Below are 23,579 nucleotides of genomic sequence, written 5' to 3'. Positions count from 1 at the left end.
AGCTCCCACTTGTGGCGCTCTATAAAGATGTTTGACTTTTCACCAACTCAAAAGGCTCAGCCATAAGGCCGAGCCAGCCAAAAATAACTTCAACTCATTGGTGTTCCTCTCCACGGAAGTCTTTAGTAAAAGGCGAAAGACTTGTGCGTTATGAAGAGAAACAAGAGTCAGAACAGGCCTGTCTCAGAGAGCAGCTGAGGACCCTAGTCGTCCCAGCTACCACCGTCGCGGTGTGCCTCCCTTGGCTTGCCGCGTGCTAAATCCCAGCCTCCCCTCCATTGCCCCCCCAGCATCTCCAGCCTGAAAAATCCAGGCCTGGCTTTTACATGGAGACTACAAAGTCTGGGAAACGATCAGGCGTCTTCAGGGAGTCCGCGACCAATCATCGTAGCTGAAGTGCACTGTGTTGTTGAGCGGGGTTCCCTGGGTGATATCAGTAAATCAACTGACTGGTTGTGCACAATTCACTTGATAAAAACTTAGCCGCATTTTCCTTCAGCCACTGTAAAAGTTTGACTCCTAACTAAACATGCGTGTCAGAGCTTGATTTTCTACAAAGCAAGAGAAAGGTGCACCGTTCCCGGCGGCACTGCAATGCCAGGTCGATGCGTGGAGTGAGCGGAGCAAGCTCCCTTTTCAGCTCCCTCTCCTAAAAATGGGTTTAATACGTTATCCCCATATAGGGGACATATCAGATATTAAACTGATAAGAACAGATACTACACTTGATCTTAGCCAAAAGGCCGAGAAGCGATGAGGCCCAAGCGTTTGACGTCCAAATCAAGCTCTTGGTACAACCGTCACTTGTCGCGGTGTCCCGTTTGTAAGCCAGCTTATCGATTGCCGCCACTTAGCAACTCCGCCCATCTGTCTGCCGTGTACTTTTCCCTGCCGCTATACAAAGATGTTTGACCTTTCACCAACTCAAAAGGCTCAGCCATACGGCAAAGCCGGCCAAAAATAGCTTCAACTCATTGCTGTTCCACACCAAAGCCTAGAAATAAAGCATACTAGAAGAACATCTAGCACACATTTCTTCCACAAACAAGCAGCACAGTCGGACAGGAGAGCTCACACTTCATTTTGTCATGGAAAGGCCACACCCACTTCCCCAATTCCAACGGGAACACGGGGAATTGTCATGACTAAACACGCCACTCTGTAGCGCACGCCAGAGAGCTTCTGCAGAGCAACACTGCCGCTTTGTGGACAGACTGCAAAAGCTGACATGTAACTCCAAATCAACAAAGCCACTTCACAAAACGGAGAGTCTTCAACAGGTTAGCGCATGGGCATTCCTGACACATTGTGTTTTCTTCTACACGCACGCAACAGGGGAGAGCGCGAACGCAGTCCCCCACTACCAGAAATTATGCAGTCGAGATTCCCACATTTGGGGAATTCGCAGGGGTCAGCACAGCCGGAGTGCAATGACTGAGCCTCGCCCTGGGTGAACCACCTTGTTGATCATGGTATCTCCCCTGCCAGGTAAGTATGAGCTGCAGCTGGAAGAGAGCGGGTGGTGGTCACCAGGCACCGCGCTCTGGCTGACGGTGCCTACAATGCATAATCCCACATTTCAGCGCCTTGAGCATCAGCTCCCCTTTGTCTGTTACATTTATGGCTGAAAAGACACAAACACTGCTGCAAATAGGCTGCGGCGTGCGGCAAACGCGCTTTGTTGGATCTACCCATCATGCACTGCTCTGCCAAAAACAAAGGAACACTGTGTGAAATGCCACTAGTCAAGCTGTCTCTTATCATTTTGTCATGGAAAGGCCACGCCCACTTCCCCAATTCCAACGGGAACACGGGGAATTGTCATGACTAAACACGCCACTCTGTAGCGCACGCCAGAGAGCTTCTGCAGAGCAACACTGCCGCTTTGTGGACAGACTGCAAAAGCTGACATGTAACTCCAAATCAACAAAGCCACTTCACAAAACGGAGAGTCTTCAACAGGTTAGCGCATGGGCATTCCTGACACATTGTGTTTTCTTCTACACGCACGCAACAGGGGAGAGCGCGAACGCAGTCCCCCACTACCAGAAATTATGCAGTCGAGATTCCCACATTTGGAGAATTCGCAGGGGTCAGCACAGCCGGAGTGCAATGACTGAGCCTCGCCCTGGGTGAACCACCTTGTTGATCATGGTATCTCCCCTGCCAGGTAAGTATGAGCTGCAGCTGGAAGAGAGCGGGTGGTGGTCACCAGGCACCGCGCTCTGGCTGACGGTGCCTACAATGCATAATCCCACATTTCAGCGCCTTGAGCATCAGCTCCCCTTTGTCTGTTACATTTATGGCTGAAAAGACACAAACACTGCTGCAAATAGGCTGCGGCGTGCGGCAAACTCGCTTTGTTGGATCTACCCATCATGCACTGCTCTGCCAAAAACAAAGGAACACTGTGTGAAATGCCACTAGTCAAGCTGTCTCTTGGGAAAGAAAGCAAAGGCCCACGTGGGACACTTTTCAAAACATTTGACTAAATGAACTAAACACTGACATGAACTACTAACATGTATTGACTCAGCGAAAACCTTGGAGCTGACCTGGACTTTCCTGTGGTTTCCTCTTGTCCTTGTAACAGCAGTAGCTCCTCCCTTCCTTGTCAATAATTGTGCAGAAATATCTGAGGGCTTCTTTCTTCCTAAATCATAAGCAAGTCCTGTCCAGTCCAACTGTTTCTGCTCCTGTTTGACTTCTGAACTTGTCTCTGGCTGTGTGTCCACTTACTGCAGCCTCTGACATCAGACTGTAGAATCTTGATACATCAAAGGCATCAAAGGACAAACACACGCTCACACATACCGGTACTTATATCTTTGTGAGGACACTCTCTGGCATAATGCTTTCCCTCGCCCTAACCTCTCTCTCTCTTAGCATCTCAGACCTATGTCAGTAGCAGTGCCTCTGTCAAAGAATACAAAAAAAAAAAAACACTAGACCTGTACACACATAAAGTCATGTATTCATGTAGTCATCTGTGAATGTGTGTTTGATGAGTGCAAAGTGAAAATGCTGCATGAACCTTGTTTTTGTAAAAGCTTCTCTTGTTTCCTTTGCTTCTTACAACTGTATATTTTCAAGCATCATCTGTCATATTAAAGAAATAAGTTCATTCAGTAGCGTTATTTCTTTTTTTACTGTCATCATGTACACTTTTCTTGTCTCAAAGACGGCAGCATCCCCACCAAAGCCTAAAAATAAAGTATACCAGCGAAATGACAACATCTAGCACACATTTCTTCCGCAAAGAAAGAGCAAAGTCGGACAGGGGAGCTCCCACTTGTGGCGCTCTATAAAGATGTTTGACTTTTCACCAACTCAAAAGGCTCAGCCATAAGGCCGAGCCAGCCAAAAATAACTTCAACTCATTGGTGTTCCTCTCCACGGAAGTCTTTAGTAAAAGGCGAAAGACTTGTGCGTTATGAAGAGAAACAAGAGTCAGAACAGGCCTGTCTCAGAGAGCAGCTGAGGACCCTAGTCGTCCCAGCTACCACCGTCGCGGTGTGCCTCCCTTGGCTTGCCGCGTGCTAAATCCCAGCCTCCCCTCCATTGCCCCCCCAGCATCTCCAGCCTGAAAAATCCAGGCCTGGCTTTTACATGGAGACTACAAAGTCTGGGAAACAATCAGGCGTCTTCAGGGAGTCCGCGACCAATCATCGTAGCTGAAGTGCACTGTGTTGTTGAGCGGGGTTCCCTGGGTGATATCAGTAAATCAACTGACTGGTTGTGCACAATTCACTTGATAAAAACTTAGCCGCATTTTCCTTCAGCCACTGTAAAAGTTTGACTCCTAACTAAACATGCGTGTCAGAGCTTGATTTTCTACAAAGCAAGAGAAAGGTGCACCGTTCCCGGCGGCACTGCAATGCCAGGTCGATGCGTGGAGTGAGCGGAGCAAGCTCCCTTTTCAGCTCCCTCTCCTAAAAATGGGTTTAATACGTTATCCCCATATAGGGGACATATCAGATATTAAACTGATAAGAACAGATACTACACTTGATCTTAGCCAAAAGGCCGAGAAGCGATGAGGCCCAAGCGTTTGACGTCCAAATCAAGCTCTTGGTACAACCGTCACTTGTCGCGGTGTCCCGTTTGTAAGCCAGCTTATCGATTGCCGCCACTTAGCAACTCCGCCCATCTGTCTGCCGTGTACTTTTCCCTGCCGCTATACAAAGATGTTTGACCTTTCACCAACTCAAAAGGCTCAGCCATACGGCAAAGCCGGCCAAAAATAGCTTCAACTCATTGCTGTTCCACACCAAAGCCTAGAAATAAAGCATACTAGAAGAACATCTAGCACACATTTCGTCCACAAACAAGCAGCAAAGTCGGACAGGAGAGCTCACACTTCATTTTGTCATGGAAAGGCCACGCCCACTTCCCCAATTCCAACGGGAACACGGGGAATTGTCATGACTAAACACGCCACTCTGTAGCGCACGCCAGAGAGCTTCTGCAGAGCAACACTGCCGCTTTGTGGACAGACTGCAAAAGCTGACATGTAACTCCAAATCAACAAAGCCACTTCACAAAACGGAGAGTCTTCAACAGGTTAGCGCATGGGCATTCCTGACACATTGTGTTTTCTTCTACACGCACGCAACAGGGGAGAGCGCGAACGCAGTCCCCCACTACCAGAAATTATGCAGTCGAGATTCCCACATTTGGGGAATTCGCAGGGGTCAGCACAGCCGGAGTGCAATGACTGAGCCTCGCCCTGGGTGAACCACCTTGTTGATCATGGTATCTCCCCTGCCAGGTAAGTATGAGCTGCAGCTGGAAGAGAGCGGGTGGTGGTCACCAGGCACCGCGCTCTGGCTGACGGTGCCTACAATGCATAATCCCACATTTCAGCGCCTTGAGCATCAGCTCCCCTTTGTCTGTTACATTTATGGCTGAAAAGACACAAACACTGCTGCAAATAGGCTGCGGCGTGCGGCAAACGCGCTTTGTTGGATCTACCCATCATGCACTGCTCTGCCAAAAACAAAGGAACACTGTGTGAAATGCCACTAGTCAAGCTGTCTCTTATCATTTTGTCATGGAAAGGCCACGCCCACTTCCCCAATTCCAACGGGAACACGGGGAATTGTCATGACTAAACACGCCACTCTGTAGCGCACGCCAGAGAGCTTCTGCAGAGCAACACTGCCGCTTTGTGGACAGACTGCAAAAGCTGACATGTAACTCCAAATCAACAAAGCCACTTCACAAAACGGAGAGTCTTCAACAGGTTAGCGCATGGGCATTCCTGACACATTGTGTTTTCTTCTACACGCACGCAACAGGGGAGAGCGCGAACGCAGTCCCCCACTACCAGAAATTATGCAGTCGAGATTCCCACATTTGGGGAATTCGCAGGGGTCAGCACAGCCGGAGTGCAATGACTGAGCCTCGCCCTGGGTGAACCACCTTGTTGATCATGGTATCTCCCCTGCCAGGTAAGTATGAGCTGCAACTGGAAGAGAGCGGGTGGTGGTCACCAGGCACCGCGCTCTGGCTGACGGTGCCTACAATGCATAATCCCACATTTCAGCGCCTTGAGCATCAGCTCCCCTTTGTCTGTTACATTTATGGCTGAAAAGACACAAACACTGCTGCAAATAGGCTGCGGCGTGCGGCAAACGCGCTTTGTTGGATCTACCCATCATGCACTGCTCTGCCAAAAACAAAGGAACACTGTGTGAAATGCCACTAGTCAAGCTGTCTCTTATCATTTTGTCATGGAAAGGCCACGCCCACTTCCCCAATTCCAACGGGAACACGGGGAATTGTCATGACTAAACACGCCACTCTGTAGCGCACGCCAGAGAGCTTCTGCAGAGCAACACTGCCGCTTTGTGGACAGACTGCAAAAGCTGACATGTAACTCCAAATCAACAAAGCCACTTCACAAAACGGAGAGTCTTCAACAGGTTAGCGCATGGGCATTCCTGACACATTGTGTTTTCTTCTACACGCACGCAACAGGGGAGAGCGCGAACGCAGTCCCCCACTACCAGAAATTATGCAGTCGAGATTCCCACATTTGGGGAATTCGCAGGGGTCAGCACAGCCGGAGTGCAATGACTGAGCCTCGCCCTGGGTGAACCACCTTGTTGATCATGGTATCTCCCCTGCCAGGTAAGTATGAGCTGCAGCTGGAAGAGAGCGGGTGGTGGTCACCAGGCACCGCGCTCTGGCTGACGGTGCCTACAATGCATAATCCCACATTTCAGCGCCTTGAGCATCAGCTCCCCTTTGTCTGTTACATTTATGGCTGAAAAGACACAAACACTGCTGCAAATAGGCTGCGGCGTGCGGCAAACGCGCTTTGTTGGATCTACCCATCATGCACTGCTCTGCCAAAAACAAAGGAACACTGTGTGAAATGCCACTAGTCAAGCTGTCTCTTGGGAAAGAAAGCAAAGGCCCACGTGGGACACTTTTCAAAACATTTGACTAAATGAACTAAACACTGACATGAACTACTAACATGTATTGACTCAGCGAAAACCTTGGAGCTGATCTGGACTTTCCTGTGGTTTCCTCTTGTCCTTGTAACAGCACTAGCTCCTCCCTTCCTTGTCAATAATTGTGCAGAAATATCTGAGGGCTTCTTTCTTCCTAAATCATAAGCAAGTCCTGTCCAGTCCAACTGTTTCTGCTCCTGTTTGACTTCTGAACTTGTCTCTGGCTGTGTGTCCACTTACTGCAGCCTCTGACATCAGACTGTAGAATCTTGATACATCAAAGGCATCAAAGGACAAACACACGCTCACACATACCGGTACTTATATCTTTGTGAGGACACTCTCTGGCATAATGCTTTCCCTCGCCCTAACCTCTCTCTCTCTTAGCATCTCAGACCTATGTCAGTACCAGTGCCTCTGTCAAAGAATACAAAAAAAAAAAAAAACACTAGACCTGTACACACATAAAGTCATGTATTCATGTAGTCATCTGTGAATGTGTGTTTGATGAGTGCAAAGTGAAAATGCTGCATGAACCTTGTTTTTGTAAAAGCTTCTCTTGTTTCCTTTGCTTCTTACAACTGTATATTTTTCAAGCATCATCTGTCATATTGAAGAAATAAGTTCATTCAGTAGCGTTATTTCTTTTTTTACTGTCATCATGTACACTTTTCTTGTCTCAAAGACACCAGCATCCCCACCAAAGCCTAAAAATAAAGTATACCAGCAAAATGACAACATCTAGCACACATTTCTTCCGCAAAGAAAGAGCAAAGTCGGACAGGGGAGCTCCCACTTGTGGCGCTCTATAAAGATGTTTGACTTTTCACCAACTCAAAAGGCTCAGCCATAAGGCCGAGCCAGCCAAAAATAACTTCAACTCATTGGTGTTCCTCTCCACGGAAGTCTTTAGTAAAAGGCGAAAGACTTGTGCGTTATGAAGAGAAACAAGAGTCAGAACAGGCCTGTCTCAGAGAGCAGCTGAGGACCCTAGTCGTCCCAGCTACCACCGTCGCGGTGTGCCTCCCTTGGCTTGCCGCGTGCTAAATCCCAGCCTCCCCTCCATTGCCCCCCCAGCATCTCCAGCCTGAAAAATCCAGGCCTGGCTTTTACATGGAGACTACAAAGTCTGGGAAACGATCAGGCGTCTTCAGGGAGTCCGCGACCAATCATCGTAGCTGAAGTGCACTGTGTTGTTGAGCGGGGTTCCCTGGGTGATATCAGTAAATCAACTGACTGGTTGTGCACAATTCACTTGATAAAAACTTAGCCGCATTTTCCTTCAGCCACTGTAAAAGTTTGACTCCTAACTAAACATGCGTGTCAGAACTTGATTTTCTACAAAGCAAGAGAAAGGTGCACCGTTCCCGGCAGCACTGCAATGCCAGGTCGATGCGTGGAGTGAGCGGAGCAAGCTCCCTTTTCAGCTCCCTCTCCTAAAAATGGGTTTAATACGTTATCCCCATATAGGGGACATATCAGATATTAAACTGATAAGAACAGATACTACACTTGATCTTAGCCAAAAGGCCGAGAAGCGATGAGGCCCAAGCGTTTGACGTCCAAATCAAGCTCTTGGTACAACCGTCACTTGTCGCGGTGTCCCGTTTGTAAGCCAGCTTATCGATTGCCGCCACTTAGCAACTCCGCCCATCTGTCTGCTGTGTACTTTTCCCTGCCGCTATACAAAGATGTTTGACCTTTCACCAACTCAAAAGGCTCAGCCATACGGCAAAGCCGGCCAAAAATAGCTTCAACTCATTGCTGTTCCACACCAAAGCCTAGAAATAAAGCATACTAGAAGAACATCTAGCACACATTTCTTCCACAAACAAGCAGCACAGTCGGACAGGAGAGCTCACACTTCATTTTGTCATGGAAAGGCCACGCCCACTTCCCCAATTCCAACGGGAACACGGGGAATTGTCATGACTAAACACGCCACTCTGTAGCGCACGCCAGAGAGCTTCTGCAGAGCAACACTGCCGCTTTGTGGACAGACTGCAAAAGCTGACATGTAACTCCAAATCAACAAAGCCACTTCACAAAACGGAGAGTCTTCAACAGGTTAGCGCATGGGCATTCCTGACACATTGTGTTTTCTTCTACACGCACGCAACAGGGGAGAGCGCGAACGCAGTCCCCCACTACCAGAAATTATGCAGTCGAGATTCCCACATTTGGGGAATTCGCAGGGGTCAGCACAGCCGGAGTGCAATGACTGAGCCTCGCCCTGGGTGAACCACCTTGTTGATCATGGTATCTCCCCTGCCAGGTAAGTATGAGCTGCAGCTGGAAGAGAGCGGGTGGTGGTCACCAGGCACCGCGCTCTGGCTGACGGTGCCTACAATGCATAATCCCACATTTCAGCGCCTTGAGCATCAGCTCCCCTTTGTCTGTTACATTTATGGCTGAAAAGACACAAACACTGCTGCAAATAGGCTGCGGCGTGCGGCAAACGCGCTTTGTTGGATCTACCCATCATGCACTGCTCTGCCAAAAACAAAGGAACACTGTGTGAAATGCCACTAGTCAAGCTGTCTCTTGGGAAAGAAAGCAAAGGCCCACGTGGGACACTTTTCAAAACATTTGACTAAATGAACTAAACACTGACATGAACTACTAACATGTATTGACTCAGTGAAAACCTTGGAGCTGATCTGGACTTTCCTGTGGTTTCCTCTTGTCCTTGTAACAGCAGTAGCTCCTCCCTTCCTTGTCAATAATTGTGCAGAAATATCTGAGGGCTTCTTTCTTCCTAAATCATAAGCAAGTCCTGTCCAGTCCAACTGTTTCTGCTCCTGTTTGACTTCTGAACTTGTCTCTGGCTGTGTGTCCACTTACTGCAGCCTCTGACATCAGACTGTAGAATCTTGATACATCAAAGGCATCAAAGGACAAACACACGCTCACACATACCGGTACTTATATCTTTGTGAGGACACTCTCTGGCATAATGCTTTCCCTCGCCCTAACCTCTCTCTCTCTTAGCATCTCAGACCTATGTCAGTACCAGTGCCTCTGTCAAAGAATACAAAAAAAAAAAAAACACTAGACCTGTACACACATAAAGTCATGTATTCATGTAGTCATCTGTGAATGTGTGTTTGATGAGTGCAAAGTGAAAATGCTGCATGAACCTTGTTTTTGTAAAAGCTTCTCTTGTTTCCTTTGCTTCTTACAACTGTATATTTTTCAAGCATCATCTGTCATATTGAAGAAATAAGTTCATTCAGTAGCGTTATTTCTTTTTTTACTGTCATCATGTACACTTTTCTTGTCTCAAAGACACCAGCATCCCCACCAAAGCCTAAAAATAAAGTATACCAGCGAAATGACAACATCTAGCACACATTTCTTCCGCAAAGAAAGAGCAAAGTCGGACAGGGGAGCTCCCACTTGTGGCGCTCTATAAAGATGTTTGACTTTTCACCAACTCAAAAGGCTCAGCCATAAGGCCGAGCCAGCCAAAAATAACTTCAACTCATTGGTGTTCCTCTCCACGGAAGTCTTTAGTAAAAGGCGAAAGACTTGTGCGTTATGAAGAGAAACAAGAGTCAGAACAGGCCTGTCTCAGAGAGCAGCTGAGGACCCTAGTCGTCCCAGCTACCACCGTCGCGGTGCGCCTCCCTTGGCTTGCCGCGTGCTAAATCCCAGCCTCCCCTCCATTGCCCCCCCAGCATCTCCAGCCTGAAAAATCCAGGCCTGGCTTTTACATGGAGACTACAAAGTCTGGGAAACGATCAGGCATCTTCAGGGAGTCCGCGACCAATCATCGTAGCTGAAGTGCACTGTGTTGTTGAGCGGGGTTCCCTGGGTGATATCAGTAAATCAACTGACTGGTTGTGCACAATTCACTTGATAAAAACTTAGCCGCATTTTCCTTCAGCCACTGTAAAAGTTTGACTCCTAACTAAACATGCGTGTCAGAGCTTGATTTTCTACAAAGCAAGAGAAAGGTGCACCGTTCCCGGCGGCACTGCAATGCCAGGTCGATGCGTGGAGTGAGCGGAGCAAGCTCCCTTTTCAGCTCCCTCTCCTAAAAATGGGTTTAATACGTTATCCCCATATAGGGGACATATCAGATATTAAACTGATAAGAACAGATACTACACTTGATCTTAGCCAAAAGGCCGAGAAGCGATGAGGCCCAAGCGTTTGACGTCCAAATCAAGCTCTTGGTACAACCGTCACTTGTCGCGGTGTCCCGTTTGTAAGCCAGCTTATCGATTGCCGCCACTTAGCAACTCCGCCCATCTGTCTGCCGTGTACTTTTCCCTGCCGCTATACAAAGATGTTTGACCTTTCACCAACTCAAAAGGCTCAGCCATACGGCAAAGCCGGCCAAAAATAGCTTCAACTCATTGCTGTTCCACACCAAAGCCTAGAAATAAAGCATACTAGAAGAACATCTAGCACACATTTCGTCCACAAACAAGCAGCAAAGTCGGACAGGAGAGCTCACACTTCATTTTGTCATGGAAAGGCCACGCCCACTTCCCCAATTCCAACGGGAACACGGGGAATTGTCATGACTAAACACGCCACTCTGTAGCGCACGCCAGAGAGCTTCTGCAGAGCAACACTGCCGCTTTGTGGACAGACTGCAAAAGCTGACATGTAACTCCAAATCAACAAAGCCACTTCACAAAACGGAGAGTCTTCAACAGGTTAGCGCATGGGCATTCCTGACACATTGTGTTTTCTTCTACACGCACGCAACAGGGGAGAGCACGAACGCAGTCCCCCACTACCAGAAATTATGCAGTCGAGATTCCCACATTTGGGGAATTCGCAGGGGTCAGCACAGCCGGAGTGCAATGACTGAGCCTCGCCCTGGGTGAACCACCTTGTTGATCATGGTATCTCCCCTGCCAGGTAAGTATGAGCTGCAGCTGGAAGAGAGCGGGTGGTGGTCACCAGGCACCGCGCTCTGGCTGACGGTGCCTACAATGCATAATCCCACATTTCAGCGCCTTGAGCATCAGCTCCCCTTTGTCTGTTACATTTATGGCTGAAAAGACACAAACACTGCTGCAAATAGGCTGCGGCGTGCGGCAAACGCGCTTTGTTGGATCTACCCATCATGCACTGCTCTGCCAAAAACAAAGGAACACTGTGTGAAATGCCACTAGTCAAGCTGTCTCTTATCATTTTGTCATGGAAAGGCCACGCCCACTTCCCCAATTCCAACGGGAACACGGGGAATTGTCATGACTAAACACGCCACTCTGTAGCGCACGCCAGAGAGCTTCTGCAGAGCAACACTGCCGCTTTGTGGACAGACTGCAAAAGCTGACATGTAACTCCAAATCAACAAAGCCACTTCACAAAACGGAGAGTCTTCAACAGGTTAGCGCATGGGCATTCCTGACACATTGTGTTTTCTTCTACACGCACGCAACAGGGGAGAGCGCGAACGCAGTCCCCCACTACCAGAAATTATGCAGTCGAGATTCCCACATTTGGGGAATTCGCAGGGGTCAGCACAGCCGGAGTGCAATGACTGAGCCTCGCCCTGGGTGAACCACCTTGTTGATCATGGTATCTCCCCTGCCAGGTAAGTATGAGCTGCAACTGGAAGAGAGCGGGTGGTGGTCACCAGGCACCGCGCTCTGGCTGACGGTGCCTACAATGCATAATCCCACATTTCAGCGCCTTGAGCATCAGCTCCCCTTTGTCTGTTACATTTATGGCTGAAAAGACACAAACACTGCTGCAAATAGGCTGCGGCGTGCGGCAAACGCGCTTTGTTGGATCTACCCATCATGCACTGCTCTGCCAAAAACAAAGGAACACTGTGTGAAATGCCACTAGTCAAGCTGTCTCTTATCATTTTGTCATGGAAAGGCCACGCCCACTTCCCCAATTCCAACGGGAACACGGGGAATTGTCATGACTAAACACGCCACTCTGTAGCGCACGCCAGAGAGCTTCTGCAGAGCAACACTGCCGCTTTGTGGACAGACTGCAAAAGCTGACATGTAACTCCAAATCAACAAAGCCACTTCACAAAACGGAGAGTCTTCAACAGGTTAGCGCATGGGCATTCCTGACACATTGTGTTTTCTTCTACACGCACGCAACAGGGGAGAGCGCGAACGCAGTCCCCCACTACCAGAAATTATGCAGTCGAGATTCCCACATTTGGGGAATTCGCAGGGGTCAGCACAGCCGGAGTGCAATGACTGAGCCTCGCCCTGGGTGAACCACCTTGTTGATCATGGTATCTCCCCTGCCAGGTAAGTATGAGCTGCAGCTGGAAGAGAGCGGGTGGTGGTCACCAGGCACCGCGCTCTGGCTGACGGTGCCTACAATGCATAATCCCACATTTCAGCGCCTTGAGCATCAGCTCCCCTTTGTCTGTTACATTTATGGCTGAAAAGACACAAACACTGCTGCAAATAGGCTGCGGCGTGCGGCAAACGCGCTTTGTTGGATCTACCCATCATGCACTGCTCTGCCAAAAACAAAGGAACACTGTGTGAAATGCCACTAGTCAAGCTGTCTCTTGGGAAAGAAAGCAAAGGCCCACGTGGGACACTTTTCAAAACATTTGACTAAATGAACTAAACACTGACATGAACTACTAACATGTATTGACTCAGCGAAAACCTTGGAGCTGACCTGGACTTTCCTGTGGTTTCCTCTTGTCCTTGTAACAGCAGTAGCTCCTCCCTTCCTTGTCAATAATTGTGCAGAAATATCTGAGGGCTTCTTTCTTCCTAAATCATAAGCAAGTCCTGTCCAGTCCAACTGTTTCTGCTCCTGTTTGACTTCTGAACTTGTCTCTGGCTGTGTGTCCACTTACTGCAGCCTCTGACATCAGACTGTAGAATCTTGATACATCAAAGGCATCAAAGGACAAACACACGCTCACACATACCGGTACTTATATCTTTGTGAGGACACTCTCTGGCATAATGCTTTCCCTCGCCCTAACCTCTCTCTCTCTTAGCATCTCAGACCTATGTCAGTACCAGTGCCTCTGTCAAAGAATACAAAAAAAAACAAAAAACACTAGACCTGTACACACATAAAGTCATGTATTCATGTAGTCATCTGTGAATGTGTGTTTGATGAGTGCAAAGTGAAAATGCTGCATGAACCTTGTTTTTGTAAAAGCTTCTCTTGTTTCCTTTGCTTCTTACAACTGTATATTTTTCAAGCATCATCTGTCATATTGAAGAAATAAGTTCATTCAGTAGCGTTATTTCTTTTTTTACTGTCATCATGTACACTTTTCTTGTCTCAAAGACGGCAGCATCCCCACCAAAGCCTAAAAATAAAGTATACCAGCGAAATGACAACATCTAGCACACATTTCTTCCGCAAAGAAAGAGCAAAGTCGGACAGGGGAGCTCCCACTTGTGGCGCTCTATAAAGATGTTTGACTTTTCACCAACTCAAAAGGCTCAGCCATAAGGCCGAGCCAGCCAAAAATAACTTCAACTCATTGGTGTTCCTCTCCACGGAAGTCTTTAGTAAAAGGCGAAAGACTTGTGCGTTATGAAGAGAAACAAGAGTCAGAACAGGCCTGTCTCAGAGAGCAGCTGAGGACCCTAGTCGTCCCAGCTACCACCGTCGCGGTGCGCCTCCCTTGGCTTGCCGCGTGCTAAATCCCAGCCTCCCCTCCATTGCCCCCCCAGCATCTCCAGCCTGAAAAATCCAGGCCTGGCTTTTACATGGAGACTACAAAGTCTGGGAAACGATCAGGCGTCTTCAGGGAGTCCGCGACCAATCATCGTAGCTGAAGTGCACTGTGTTGTTGAGCGGGGTTCCCTGGGTGATATCAGTAAATCAACTGACTGGTTGTGCACAATTCACTTGATAAAAACTTAGCCGCATTTTCCTTCAGCCACTGTAAAAGTTTGACTCCTAACTAAACATGCGTGTCAGAGCTTGATTTTCTACAAAGCAAGAGAAAGGTGCACCGTTCCCGGCGGCACTGCAATGCCAGGTCGATGCGTGGAGTGAGCGGAGCAAGCTCCCTTTTCAGCTCCCTCTCCTAAAAATGGGTTTAATACGTTATCCCCATATAGGGGACATATCAGATATTAAACTGATAAGAACAGATACTACACTTGATCTTAGCCAAAAGGCCGAGAAGCGATGAGGCCCAAGCGTTTGACGTCCAAATCAAGCTCTTGGTACAACCGTCACTTGTCGCGGTGTCCCGTTTGTAAGCCAGCTTATCGATTGCCGCCACTTAGCAACTCCGCCCATCTGTCTGCCGTGTACTTTTCCCTGCCGCTATACAAAGATGTTTGACCTTTCACCAACTCAAAAGGCTCAGCCATACGGCAAAGCCGGCCAAAAATAGCTTCAACTCATTGCTGTTCCACACCAAAGCCTAGAAATAAAGCATACTAGAAGAACATCTAGCACACATTTCGTCCACAAACAAGCAGCAAAGTCGGACAGGAGAGCTCACACTTCATTTTGTCATGGAAAGGCCACGCCCACTTCCCCAATTCCAACGGGAACACGGGGAATTGTCATGACTAAACACGCCACTCTGTAGCGCACGCCAGAGAGCTTCTGCAGAGCAACACTGCCGCTTTGTGGACAGACTGCAAAAGCTGACATGTAACTCCAAATCAACAAAGCCACTTCACAAAACGGAGAGTCTTCAACAGGTTAGCGCATGGGCATTCCTGACACATTGTGTTTTCTTCTACACGCACGCAACAGGGGAGAGCGCGAACGCAGTCCCCCACTACCAGAAATTATGCAGTCGAGATTCCCACATTTGGGGAATTCGCAGGGGTCAGCACAGCCGGAGTGCAATGACTGAGCCTCGCCCTGGGTGAACCACCTTGTTGATCATGGTATCTCCCCTGCCAGGTAAGTATGAGCTGCAGCTGGAAGAGAGCGGGTGGTGGTCACCAGGCACCGCGCTCTGGCTGACGGTGCCTACAATGCATAATCCCACATTTCAGCGCCTTGAGCATCAGCTCCCCTTTGTCTGTTACATTTATGGCTGAAAAGACACAAACACTGCTGCAAATAGGCTGCGGCGTGCGGCAAACGCGCTTTGTTGGATCTACCCATCATGCACTGCTCTGCCAAAAACAAAGGAACACTGTGTGAAATGCCACTAGTCAAGCTGTCTCTTGGGAAAGAAAGCAAAGGCCCACGTGGGACACTTTTCAAAACATTTGACTAAATGAACTAAACACTGACATGAACTACTAACATGTATTGACTCAGCGAAAACCTTGGAGCTGATCTGGACTTTCCTGTGGTTTCCTCTTGTCCTTGTAACAGCAGTAGCTCCTCCCTTCCTTGTCAATAATTGTGCAGAAATATCTGAGGGCTTCTTTCTTCCTAAATCATAAGCAAGTCCTGTCCAGTCCAACTGTTTCTGCTCCTGTTTGACTTCTGAACTTGTCTCTGGCTGTGTGTCCACTTACTGCAGCCTCTGACATCAGACTGTAGAATCTTGATACATCAAAGGCATCAAAGGACAAACACACGCTCACACATACCGGTACTTATATCTTTGTGAGGACACTCTCTGGCATAATGCTTTCCCTCGCCCTAACCTCTCTCTCTCTTAGCATCTCAGACCTATGTCAGTACCAGTGCCTCTGTCAAAGAATACAAAAAAAAAAAAAAAAACACTAGACCTGTACACACATAAAGTCATGTATTCATGTAGTCATCTGTGAATGTGTGTTTGATGAGTGCAAAGTGAAAATGCTGCATGAACCTTGTTTTTGTAAAAGCTTCTCTTGTTTCCTTTGCTTCTTACAACTGTATATTTTTCAAGCATCATCTGTCATATTGAAGAAATAAGTTCATTCAGTAGCGTTATTTCTTTTTTTACTGTCATCATGTACACTTTTCTTGTCTCAAAGACGGCAGCATCCCCACCAAAGCCTAAAAATAAAGTATACCAGCGAAATGACAACATCTAACACACATTTCTTCCCCAAAGAAAGAGCAAAGTCGGACAGGGGAGCTCCCACTTGTGGCGCTCTATAAAGATGTTTGACTTTTCACCAACTCAAAAGGCTCAGCCATAAGGCCGAGCCAGCCAAAAATAACTTCAACTCATTGGTGTTCCTCTCCACGGAAGTCTTTAGTAAAAGGCGAAAGACTTGTGCGTTATGAAGAGAAACAAGAGTCAGAACAGGCCTGTCTCAGAGAGCAGCTGAGGACCCTAGTCGTCCCAGCTACCACCGTCGCGGTGTGCCTCCCTTGGCTTGCCGCGTGCTAAATCCCAGCCTCCCCTCCATTGCCCCCCCAGCATCTCCAGCCTGAAAAATCCAGGCCTGGCTTTTACATGGAGACTACAAAGTCTGGGAAACGATCAGGCGTCTTCAGGGAGTCCGCGACCAATCATCGTAGCTGAAGTGCACTGTGTTGTTGAGCGGGGTTCCCTGGGTGATATCAGTAAATCAACTGACTGGTTGTGCACAATTCACTTGATAAAAACTTAGCCGCATTTTCCTTCAGCCACTGTAAAAGTTTGACTCCTAACTAAACATGCGTGTCAGAGCTTGATTTTCTACAAAGCAAGAGAAAGGTGCACCGTTCCCGGCGGCACTGCAATGCCAGGTCGATGCGTGGAGTGAGCGGAGCAAGCTCCCTTTTCAGCTCCCTCTCCTAAAAATGGGTTTAATACGTTATCCCCATATAGGGGACATATCAGATATTAAACTGATAAGAACAGATACTACACTTGATCTTAGCCAAAAGGCCGAGAAGCGATGAGGCCCAAGCGTTTGACGTCCAAATCAAGCTCTTGGTACAACCGTCACTTGTCGCGGTGTCCCGTTTGTAAGCCAGCTTATCGATTGCCGCCACTTAGCAACTCCGCCCATCTGTCTGCCGTGTACTTTTCCCTGCCGCTATACAAAGATGTTTGACCTTTCACCAACTCAAAAGGCTCAGCCATACGGCAAAGCCGGCCAAAAATAGCTTCAACTCATTGCTGTTCCACACCAAAGCCTAGAAATAAAGCATACTAGAAGAACATCTAGCACACATTTCTTCCACAAACAAGCAGCACAGTCGGACAGGAGAGCTCACACTTCATTTTGTCATGGAAAGGCCACGCCCACTTCCCCAATTCCAACGGGAACACGGGGAATTGTCATGACTAAACACGCCACTCTGTAGCGCACGCCAGAGAGCTTCTGCAGAGCAACACTGCCGCTTTGTGGACAGACTGCAAAAGCTGACATGTAACTCCAAATCAACAAAGCCACTTCACAAAACGGAGAGTCTTCAACAGGTTAGCGCATGGGCATTCCTGACACATTGTGTTTTCTTCTACACGCACGCAACAGGGGAGAGCGCGAACGCAGTCCCCCACTACCAGAAATTATGCAGTCGAGATTCCCACATTTGGGGAATTCGCAGGGGTCAGCACAGCCGGAGTGCAATGACTGAGCCTCGCCCTGGGTGAACCACCTTGTTGATCATGGTATCTCCCCTGCCAGGTAAGTATGAGCTGCAGCTGGAAGAGAGCGGGTGGTGGTCACCAGGCACCGCGCTCTGGCTGACGGTGCCTACAATGCATAATCCCACATTTCAGCGCCTTGAGCATCAGCTCCCCTTTGTCTGTTACATTTATGGCTGAAAAGACACAAACACTGCTGCAAATAGGCTGCGGCGTGCGGCAAACGCGCTTTGTTGGATCTACCCATCATGCACTGCTCTGCCAAAAACAAAGGAACACTGTGTGAAATGCCACTAGTCAAGCTGTCTCTTGGGAAAGAAAGCAAAGGCCCACGTGGGACACTTTTCAAAACATTTGACTAAATGAACTAAACACTGACATGAACTACTAACATGTATTGACTCAGCGAAAACCTTGGAGCTGACCTGGACTTTCCTGTGGTTTCCTCTTGTCCTTGTAACAGCAGTAGCTCCTCCCTTCCTTGTCAATAATTGTGCAGAAATATCTGAGGGCTTCTTTCTTCCTAAATCATAAGCAAGTCCTGTCCAGTCCAACTGTTTCTGCTCCTGTTTGACTTCTGAACTTGTCTCTGGCTGTGTGTCCACTTACTGCAGCCTCTGACATCAGACTGTAGAATCTTGATACATCAAAGGCATCAAAGGACAAACACACGCTCACACATACCGGTACTTATATCTTTGTGAGGACACTCTCTGGCATAATGCTTTCCCTCGCCCTAACCTCTCTCTCTCTTAGCATCTCAGACCTATGTCAGTACCAGTGCCTCTGTCAAAGAATACAAAAAAAAAAAAAAAACACTAGACCTGTACACACATAAAGTCATGTATTCATGTAGTCATCTGTGAATGTGTGTTTGATGAGTGCAAAGTGAAAATGCTGCATGAACCTTGTTTTTGTAAAAGCTTCTCTTGTTTCCTTTGCTTCTTACAACTGTATATTTTTCAAGCATCATCTGTCATATTGAAGAAATAAGTTCATTCAGTAGCGTTATTTCTTTTTTTACTGTCATCATGTACACTTTTCTTGTCTCAAAGACGGCAGCATCCCCACCAAAGCCTAAAAATAAAGTATACCAGCGAAATGACAACATCTAGCACACATTTCTTCCGCAAAGAAAGAGCAAAGTCGGACAGGGGAGCTCCCACTTGTGGCGCTCTATAAAGATGTTTGACTTTTCACCAACTCAAAAGGCTCAGCCATAAGGCCGAGCCAGCCAAAAATAACTTCAACTCATTGGTGTTCCTCTCCACGGAAGTCTTTAGTAAAAGGCGAAAGACTTGTGCGTTATGAAGAGAAACAAGAGTCAGAACAGGCCTGTCTCAGAGAGCAGCTGAGGACCCTAGTCGTCCCAGCTACCACCGTCGCGGTGCGCCTCCCTTGGCTTGCCGCGTGCTAAATCCCAGCCTCCCCTCCATTGCCCCCCCAGCATCTCCAGCCTGAAAAATCCAGGCCTGGCTTTTACATGGAGACTACAAAGTCTGGGAAACGATCAGGCGTCTTCAGGGAGTCCGCGACCAATCATCGCAGCTGAAGTGCACTGTGTTGTTGAGCGGGGTTCCCTGGGTGATATCAGTAAATCAACTGACTGGTTGTGCACAATTCACTTGATAAAAACTTAGCCGCATTTTCCTTCAGCCACTGTAAAAGTTTGACTCCTAACTAAACATGCGTGTCAGAGCTTGATTTTCTACAAAGCAAGAGAAAGGTGCACCGTTCCCGGCGGCACTGCAATGCCAGGTCGATGCGTGGAGTGAGCGGAGCAAGCTCCCTTTTCAGCTCCCTCTCCTAAAAATGGGTTTAATACGTTATCCCCATATAGGGGACATATCAGATATTAAACTGATAAGAACAGATACTACACTTGATCTTAGCCAAAAGGCCGAGAAGCGATGAGGCCCAAGCGTTTGACGTCCAAATCAAGCTCTTGGTACAACCGTCACTTGTCGCGGTGTCCCGTTTGTAAGCCAGCTTATCGATTGCCGCCACTTAGCAACTCCGCCCATCTGTCTGCCGTGTACTTTTCCCTGCCGCTATACAAAGATGTTTGACCTTTCACCAACTCAAAAGGCTCAGCCATATGGCAAAGCCGGCCAAAAATAGCTTCAACTCATTGCTGTTCCACACCAAAGCCTAGAAATAAAGCATACTAGAAGAACATCTAGCACACATTTCGTCCACAAACAAGCAGCAAAGTCGGACAGGAGAGCTCACACTTCATTTTGTCATGGAAAGGCCACGCCCACTTCCCCAATTCCAACGGGAACACGGGGAATTGTCATGACTAAACACGCCACTCTGTAGCGCACGCCAGAGAGCTTCTGCAGAGCAACACTGCCGCTTTGTGGACAGACTGCAAAAGCTGACATGTAACTCCAAATCAACAAAGCCACTTCACAAAACGGAGAGTCTTCAACAGGTTAGCGCATGGGCATTCCTGACACATTGTGTTTTCTTCTACACGCACGCAACAGGGGAGAGCGCGAACGCAGTCCCCCACTACCAGAAATTATGCAGTCGAGATTCCCACATTTGGGGAATTCGCAGGGGTCAGCACAGCCGGAGTGCAATGACTGAGCCTCGCCCTGGGTGAACCACCTTGTTGATCATGGTATCTCCCCTGCCAGGTAAGTATGAGCTGCAGCTGGAAGAGAGCGGGTGGTGGTCACCAGGCACCGCGCTCTGGCTGACGGTGCCTACAATGCATAATCCCACATTTCAGCGCCTTGAGCATCAGCTCCCCTTTGTCTGTTACATTTATGGCTGAAAAGACACAAACACTGCTGCAAATAGGCTGCGGCGTGCGGCAAACGCGCTTTGTTGGATCTACCCATCATGCACTGCTCTGCCAAAAACAAAGGAACACTGTGTGAAATGCCACTAGTCAAGCTGTCTCTTGGGAAAGAAAGCAAAGGCCCACGTGGGACACTTTTCAAAACATTTGACTAAATGAACTAAACACTGACATGAACTACTAACATGTATTGACTCAGCGAAAACCTTGGAGCTGATCTGGACTTTCCTGTGGTTTCCTCTTGTCCTTGTAACAGCAGTAGCTCCTCCCTTCCTTGCCAATAATTGTGCAGAAATATCTGAGGGCTTCTTTCTTCCTAAATCATAAGCAAGTCCTGTCCAGTCCAACTGTTTCTGCTCCTGTTTGACTTCTGAACTTGTCTCTGGCTGTGTGTCCACTTACTGCAGCCTCTGACATCAGACTGTAGAATCTTGATACATCAAAGGCATCAAAGGACAAACACACGCTCACACATACCGGTACTTATATCTTTGTGAGGACACTCTCTGGCATAATGCTTTCCCTCGCCCTAACCTCTCTCTCTCTTAGCATCTCAGACCTATGTCAGTAGCAGTGCCTCTGTCAAAGAATACAAAAAAAAAAAAAAAACACTAGACCTGTACACACATAAAGTCATGTATTCATGTAGTCATCTGTGAATGTGTGTTTGATGAGTGCAAAGTGAAAATGCTGCATGAACCTTGTTTTTGTAAAAGCTTCTCTTGTTTCCTTTGCTTCTTACAACTGTATATTTTTCAAGCATCATCTGTCATATTGAAGAAATAAGTTCATTCAGTAGCGTTATTTCTTTTTTTACTGTCATCATGTACACTTTTCTTGTCTCAAAGACGGCAGCATCCCCACCAAAGCCTAAAAATAAAGTATACCAGCGAAATGACAACATCTAGCACACATTTCTTCCGCAAAGAAAGAGCAAAGTCGGACAGGGGAGCTCCCACTTGTGGCGCTCTATAAAGATGTTTGACTTTTCACCAACTCAAAAGGCTCAGCCATAAGGCCGAGCCAGCCAAAAATAACTTCAACTCATTGGTGTTCCTCTCCACGGAAGTCTTTAGTAAAAGGCGAAAGACTTGTGCGTTATGAAGAGAAACAAGAGTCAGAACAGGCCTGTCTCAGAGAGCAGCTGAGGACCCTAGTCGTCCCAGCTACCACCGTCGCGGTGCGCCTCCCTTGGCTTGCCGCGTGCTAAATCCCAGCCTCCCCTCCACCCCCCACCACCTCCAGCCTGAAAAATCCAGGCCTGGCTTTTACATGGAGACTACAAAGTCTGGGAAACGATCAGGCGTCTTCAGGGAGTCCGCGACCAATCATCGTAGCTGAAGTGCACTGTGTTGTTGAGCGGGGTTCCCTGGGTGATATCAGTAAATCAACTGACTGGTTGTGCACAATTCACTTGATAAAAACTTAGCCGCATTTTCCTTCAGCCACTGTAAAAGTTTGACTCCTAACTAAACATGCGTGTCAGAGCTTGATTTTCTACAAAGCAAGAGAAAGGTGCACCGTTCCCGGCGGCACTGCAATGCCAGGTCGATGCGTGGAGTGAGCGGAGCAAGCTCCCTTTTCAGCTCCCTCTCCTAAAAATGGGTTTAATACGTTATCCCCATATAGGGGACATATCAGATATTAAACTGATAAGAACAGATACTACACTTGATCTTAGCCAAAAGGCCGAGAAGCGATGAGGCCCAAGCGTTTGACGTCCAAATCAAGCTCTTGGTACAACCGTCACTTGTCGCGGTGTCCCGTTTGTAAGCCAGCTTATCGATTGCCGCCACTTAGCAACTCCGCCCATCTGTCTGCCGTGTACTTTTCCCTGCCGCTATACAAAGATGTTTGACCTTTCACCAACTCAAAAGGCTCAGCCATACGGCAAAGCCGGCCAAAAATAGCTTCAACTCATTGCTGTTCCACACCAAAGCCTAGAAATAAAGCATACTAGAAGAACATCTAGCACACATTTCGTCCACAAACAAGCAGCAAAGTCGGACAGGAGAGCTCACACTTCATTTTGTCATGGAAAGGCCACGCCCACTTCCCCAATTCCAACGGGAACACGGGGAATTGTCATGACTAAACACGCCACTCTGTAGCGCACGCCAGAGAGCTTCTGCAGAGCAACACTGCCGCTTTGTGGACAGACTGCAAAAGCTGACATGTAACTCCAAATCAACAAAGCCACTTCACAAAACGGAGAGTCTTCAACAGGTTAGCGCATGGGCATTCCTGACACATTGTGTTTTCTTCTACACGCACGCAACAGGGGAGAGTGCGAACGCAGTCCCCCACTACCAGAAATTATGCAGTCGAGATTCCCACATTTGGGGAATTCGCAGGGGTCAGCACAGCCGGAGTGCAATGACTGAGCCTCGCCCTGGGTGAACCACCTTGTTGATCATGGTATCTCCCCTGCCAGGTAAGTATGAGCTGCAGCTGGAAGAGAGCGGGTGGTGGTCACCAGGCACCGCGCTCTGGCTGACGGTGCCTACAATGCATAATCCCACATTTCAGCGCCTTGAGCATCAGCTCCCCTTTGTCTGTTACATTTATGGCTGAAAAGACACAAACACTGCTGCAAATAGGCTGCGGCGTGCGGCAAACGCGCTTTGTTGGATCTACCCATCATGCACTGCTCTGCCAAAAACAAAGGAACACTGTGTGAAATGCCACTAGTCAAGCTGTCTCTTATCATTTTGTCATGGAAAGGCCACGCCCACTTCCCCAATTCCAACGGGAACACGGGGAATTGTCATGACTAAACACGCCACTCTGTAGCGTACGCCAGAGAGCTTCTGCAGAGCAACACTGCCGCTTTGTGGAAAGACTGCAAAAGCTGACATGTAACTCCAAATCAACAAAGCCACTTCACAAA

The 23,579-nt window shown here is 48.1% G+C and overlaps 29 non-coding genes across 29 annotated transcripts; all 29 read right to left on the bottom strand.

Annotated features, from left to right (window-relative positions):
* Positions 1 to 55: 55 nt before the first annotated feature.
* LOC121196757 lies at positions 56 to 170 on the bottom strand. The gene has a single exon (XR_005896186.1). It is a non-coding gene; the product is annotated as a U5 spliceosomal RNA (small nuclear RNA).
* Positions 171 to 564: 394 nt separating this feature from the next.
* On the bottom strand, positions 565 to 755 carry LOC121196540. Its single transcript, XR_005895990.1, has one exon. It is a non-coding gene; the product is annotated as a U2 spliceosomal RNA (small nuclear RNA).
* Positions 756 to 1,332: 577 nt separating this feature from the next.
* LOC121196327 lies at positions 1,333 to 1,496 on the bottom strand. The gene has a single exon (XR_005895795.1). It is a non-coding gene; the product is annotated as a U1 spliceosomal RNA (small nuclear RNA).
* A 518-nt stretch (positions 1,497 to 2,014) lies between these two features.
* Positions 2,015 to 2,178, bottom strand: LOC121196426. Its single transcript, XR_005895888.1, has one exon. It is a non-coding gene; the product is annotated as a U1 spliceosomal RNA (small nuclear RNA).
* Positions 2,179 to 3,338: 1,160 nt separating this feature from the next.
* LOC121196756 lies at positions 3,339 to 3,453 on the bottom strand. The gene has a single exon (XR_005896185.1). It is a non-coding gene; the product is annotated as a U5 spliceosomal RNA (small nuclear RNA).
* A 394-nt stretch (positions 3,454 to 3,847) lies between these two features.
* On the bottom strand, positions 3,848 to 4,038 carry LOC121196538. The gene has a single exon (XR_005895988.1). It is a non-coding gene; the product is annotated as a U2 spliceosomal RNA (small nuclear RNA).
* A 577-nt stretch (positions 4,039 to 4,615) lies between these two features.
* Positions 4,616 to 4,779, bottom strand: LOC121196325. The gene has a single exon (XR_005895793.1). It is a non-coding gene; the product is annotated as a U1 spliceosomal RNA (small nuclear RNA).
* A 518-nt stretch (positions 4,780 to 5,297) lies between these two features.
* Positions 5,298 to 5,461, bottom strand: LOC121196324. The gene has a single exon (XR_005895792.1). It is a non-coding gene; the product is annotated as a U1 spliceosomal RNA (small nuclear RNA).
* A 518-nt stretch (positions 5,462 to 5,979) lies between these two features.
* LOC121196323 lies at positions 5,980 to 6,143 on the bottom strand. The gene has a single exon (XR_005895791.1). It is a non-coding gene; the product is annotated as a U1 spliceosomal RNA (small nuclear RNA).
* Positions 6,144 to 7,306: 1,163 nt separating this feature from the next.
* On the bottom strand, positions 7,307 to 7,421 carry LOC121196755. Its single transcript, XR_005896184.1, has one exon. It is a non-coding gene; the product is annotated as a U5 spliceosomal RNA (small nuclear RNA).
* Positions 7,422 to 7,815: 394 nt separating this feature from the next.
* LOC121196619 lies at positions 7,816 to 8,006 on the bottom strand. The gene has a single exon (XR_005896065.1). It is a non-coding gene; the product is annotated as a U2 spliceosomal RNA (small nuclear RNA).
* Positions 8,007 to 8,583: 577 nt separating this feature from the next.
* On the bottom strand, positions 8,584 to 8,747 carry LOC121196322. The gene has a single exon (XR_005895790.1). It is a non-coding gene; the product is annotated as a U1 spliceosomal RNA (small nuclear RNA).
* Positions 8,748 to 9,909: 1,162 nt separating this feature from the next.
* LOC121196754 lies at positions 9,910 to 10,024 on the bottom strand. The gene has a single exon (XR_005896183.1). It is a non-coding gene; the product is annotated as a U5 spliceosomal RNA (small nuclear RNA).
* A 394-nt stretch (positions 10,025 to 10,418) lies between these two features.
* Positions 10,419 to 10,609, bottom strand: LOC121196537. Its single transcript, XR_005895987.1, has one exon. It is a non-coding gene; the product is annotated as a U2 spliceosomal RNA (small nuclear RNA).
* Positions 10,610 to 11,186: 577 nt separating this feature from the next.
* LOC121196419 lies at positions 11,187 to 11,350 on the bottom strand. The gene has a single exon (XR_005895882.1). It is a non-coding gene; the product is annotated as a U1 spliceosomal RNA (small nuclear RNA).
* A 518-nt stretch (positions 11,351 to 11,868) lies between these two features.
* On the bottom strand, positions 11,869 to 12,032 carry LOC121196321. Its single transcript, XR_005895789.1, has one exon. It is a non-coding gene; the product is annotated as a U1 spliceosomal RNA (small nuclear RNA).
* A 518-nt stretch (positions 12,033 to 12,550) lies between these two features.
* LOC121196320 lies at positions 12,551 to 12,714 on the bottom strand. Its single transcript, XR_005895788.1, has one exon. It is a non-coding gene; the product is annotated as a U1 spliceosomal RNA (small nuclear RNA).
* A 1,164-nt stretch (positions 12,715 to 13,878) lies between these two features.
* LOC121196753 lies at positions 13,879 to 13,993 on the bottom strand. The gene has a single exon (XR_005896182.1). It is a non-coding gene; the product is annotated as a U5 spliceosomal RNA (small nuclear RNA).
* A 394-nt stretch (positions 13,994 to 14,387) lies between these two features.
* LOC121196536 lies at positions 14,388 to 14,578 on the bottom strand. Its single transcript, XR_005895986.1, has one exon. It is a non-coding gene; the product is annotated as a U2 spliceosomal RNA (small nuclear RNA).
* A 577-nt stretch (positions 14,579 to 15,155) lies between these two features.
* Positions 15,156 to 15,319, bottom strand: LOC121196319. Its single transcript, XR_005895787.1, has one exon. It is a non-coding gene; the product is annotated as a U1 spliceosomal RNA (small nuclear RNA).
* Positions 15,320 to 16,484: 1,165 nt separating this feature from the next.
* LOC121196752 lies at positions 16,485 to 16,599 on the bottom strand. Its single transcript, XR_005896181.1, has one exon. It is a non-coding gene; the product is annotated as a U5 spliceosomal RNA (small nuclear RNA).
* Positions 16,600 to 16,993: 394 nt separating this feature from the next.
* Positions 16,994 to 17,184, bottom strand: LOC121196535. Its single transcript, XR_005895985.1, has one exon. It is a non-coding gene; the product is annotated as a U2 spliceosomal RNA (small nuclear RNA).
* Positions 17,185 to 17,761: 577 nt separating this feature from the next.
* LOC121196318 lies at positions 17,762 to 17,925 on the bottom strand. Its single transcript, XR_005895786.1, has one exon. It is a non-coding gene; the product is annotated as a U1 spliceosomal RNA (small nuclear RNA).
* Positions 17,926 to 19,089: 1,164 nt separating this feature from the next.
* On the bottom strand, positions 19,090 to 19,204 carry LOC121196751. The gene has a single exon (XR_005896180.1). It is a non-coding gene; the product is annotated as a U5 spliceosomal RNA (small nuclear RNA).
* A 394-nt stretch (positions 19,205 to 19,598) lies between these two features.
* Positions 19,599 to 19,789, bottom strand: LOC121196534. The gene has a single exon (XR_005895984.1). It is a non-coding gene; the product is annotated as a U2 spliceosomal RNA (small nuclear RNA).
* A 577-nt stretch (positions 19,790 to 20,366) lies between these two features.
* Positions 20,367 to 20,530, bottom strand: LOC121196317. Its single transcript, XR_005895785.1, has one exon. It is a non-coding gene; the product is annotated as a U1 spliceosomal RNA (small nuclear RNA).
* Positions 20,531 to 21,694: 1,164 nt separating this feature from the next.
* On the bottom strand, positions 21,695 to 21,809 carry LOC121196749. The gene has a single exon (XR_005896178.1). It is a non-coding gene; the product is annotated as a U5 spliceosomal RNA (small nuclear RNA).
* Positions 21,810 to 22,199: 390 nt separating this feature from the next.
* LOC121196533 lies at positions 22,200 to 22,390 on the bottom strand. The gene has a single exon (XR_005895983.1). It is a non-coding gene; the product is annotated as a U2 spliceosomal RNA (small nuclear RNA).
* Positions 22,391 to 22,967: 577 nt separating this feature from the next.
* On the bottom strand, positions 22,968 to 23,131 carry LOC121196431. Its single transcript, XR_005895893.1, has one exon. It is a non-coding gene; the product is annotated as a U1 spliceosomal RNA (small nuclear RNA).
* Between the last annotated feature and the right edge of the window lie 448 nt (positions 23,132 to 23,579).

This window comes from Toxotes jaculatrix, chromosome 16 (genome assembly GCF_017976425.1).
Source record: "Toxotes jaculatrix isolate fToxJac2 chromosome 16, fToxJac2.pri, whole genome shotgun sequence".
NCBI classification, from domain to species: domain Eukaryota; kingdom Metazoa; phylum Chordata; class Actinopteri; family Toxotidae; genus Toxotes; species Toxotes jaculatrix.
This window is presented reverse-complemented; position numbering and strand designations above follow the sequence as displayed.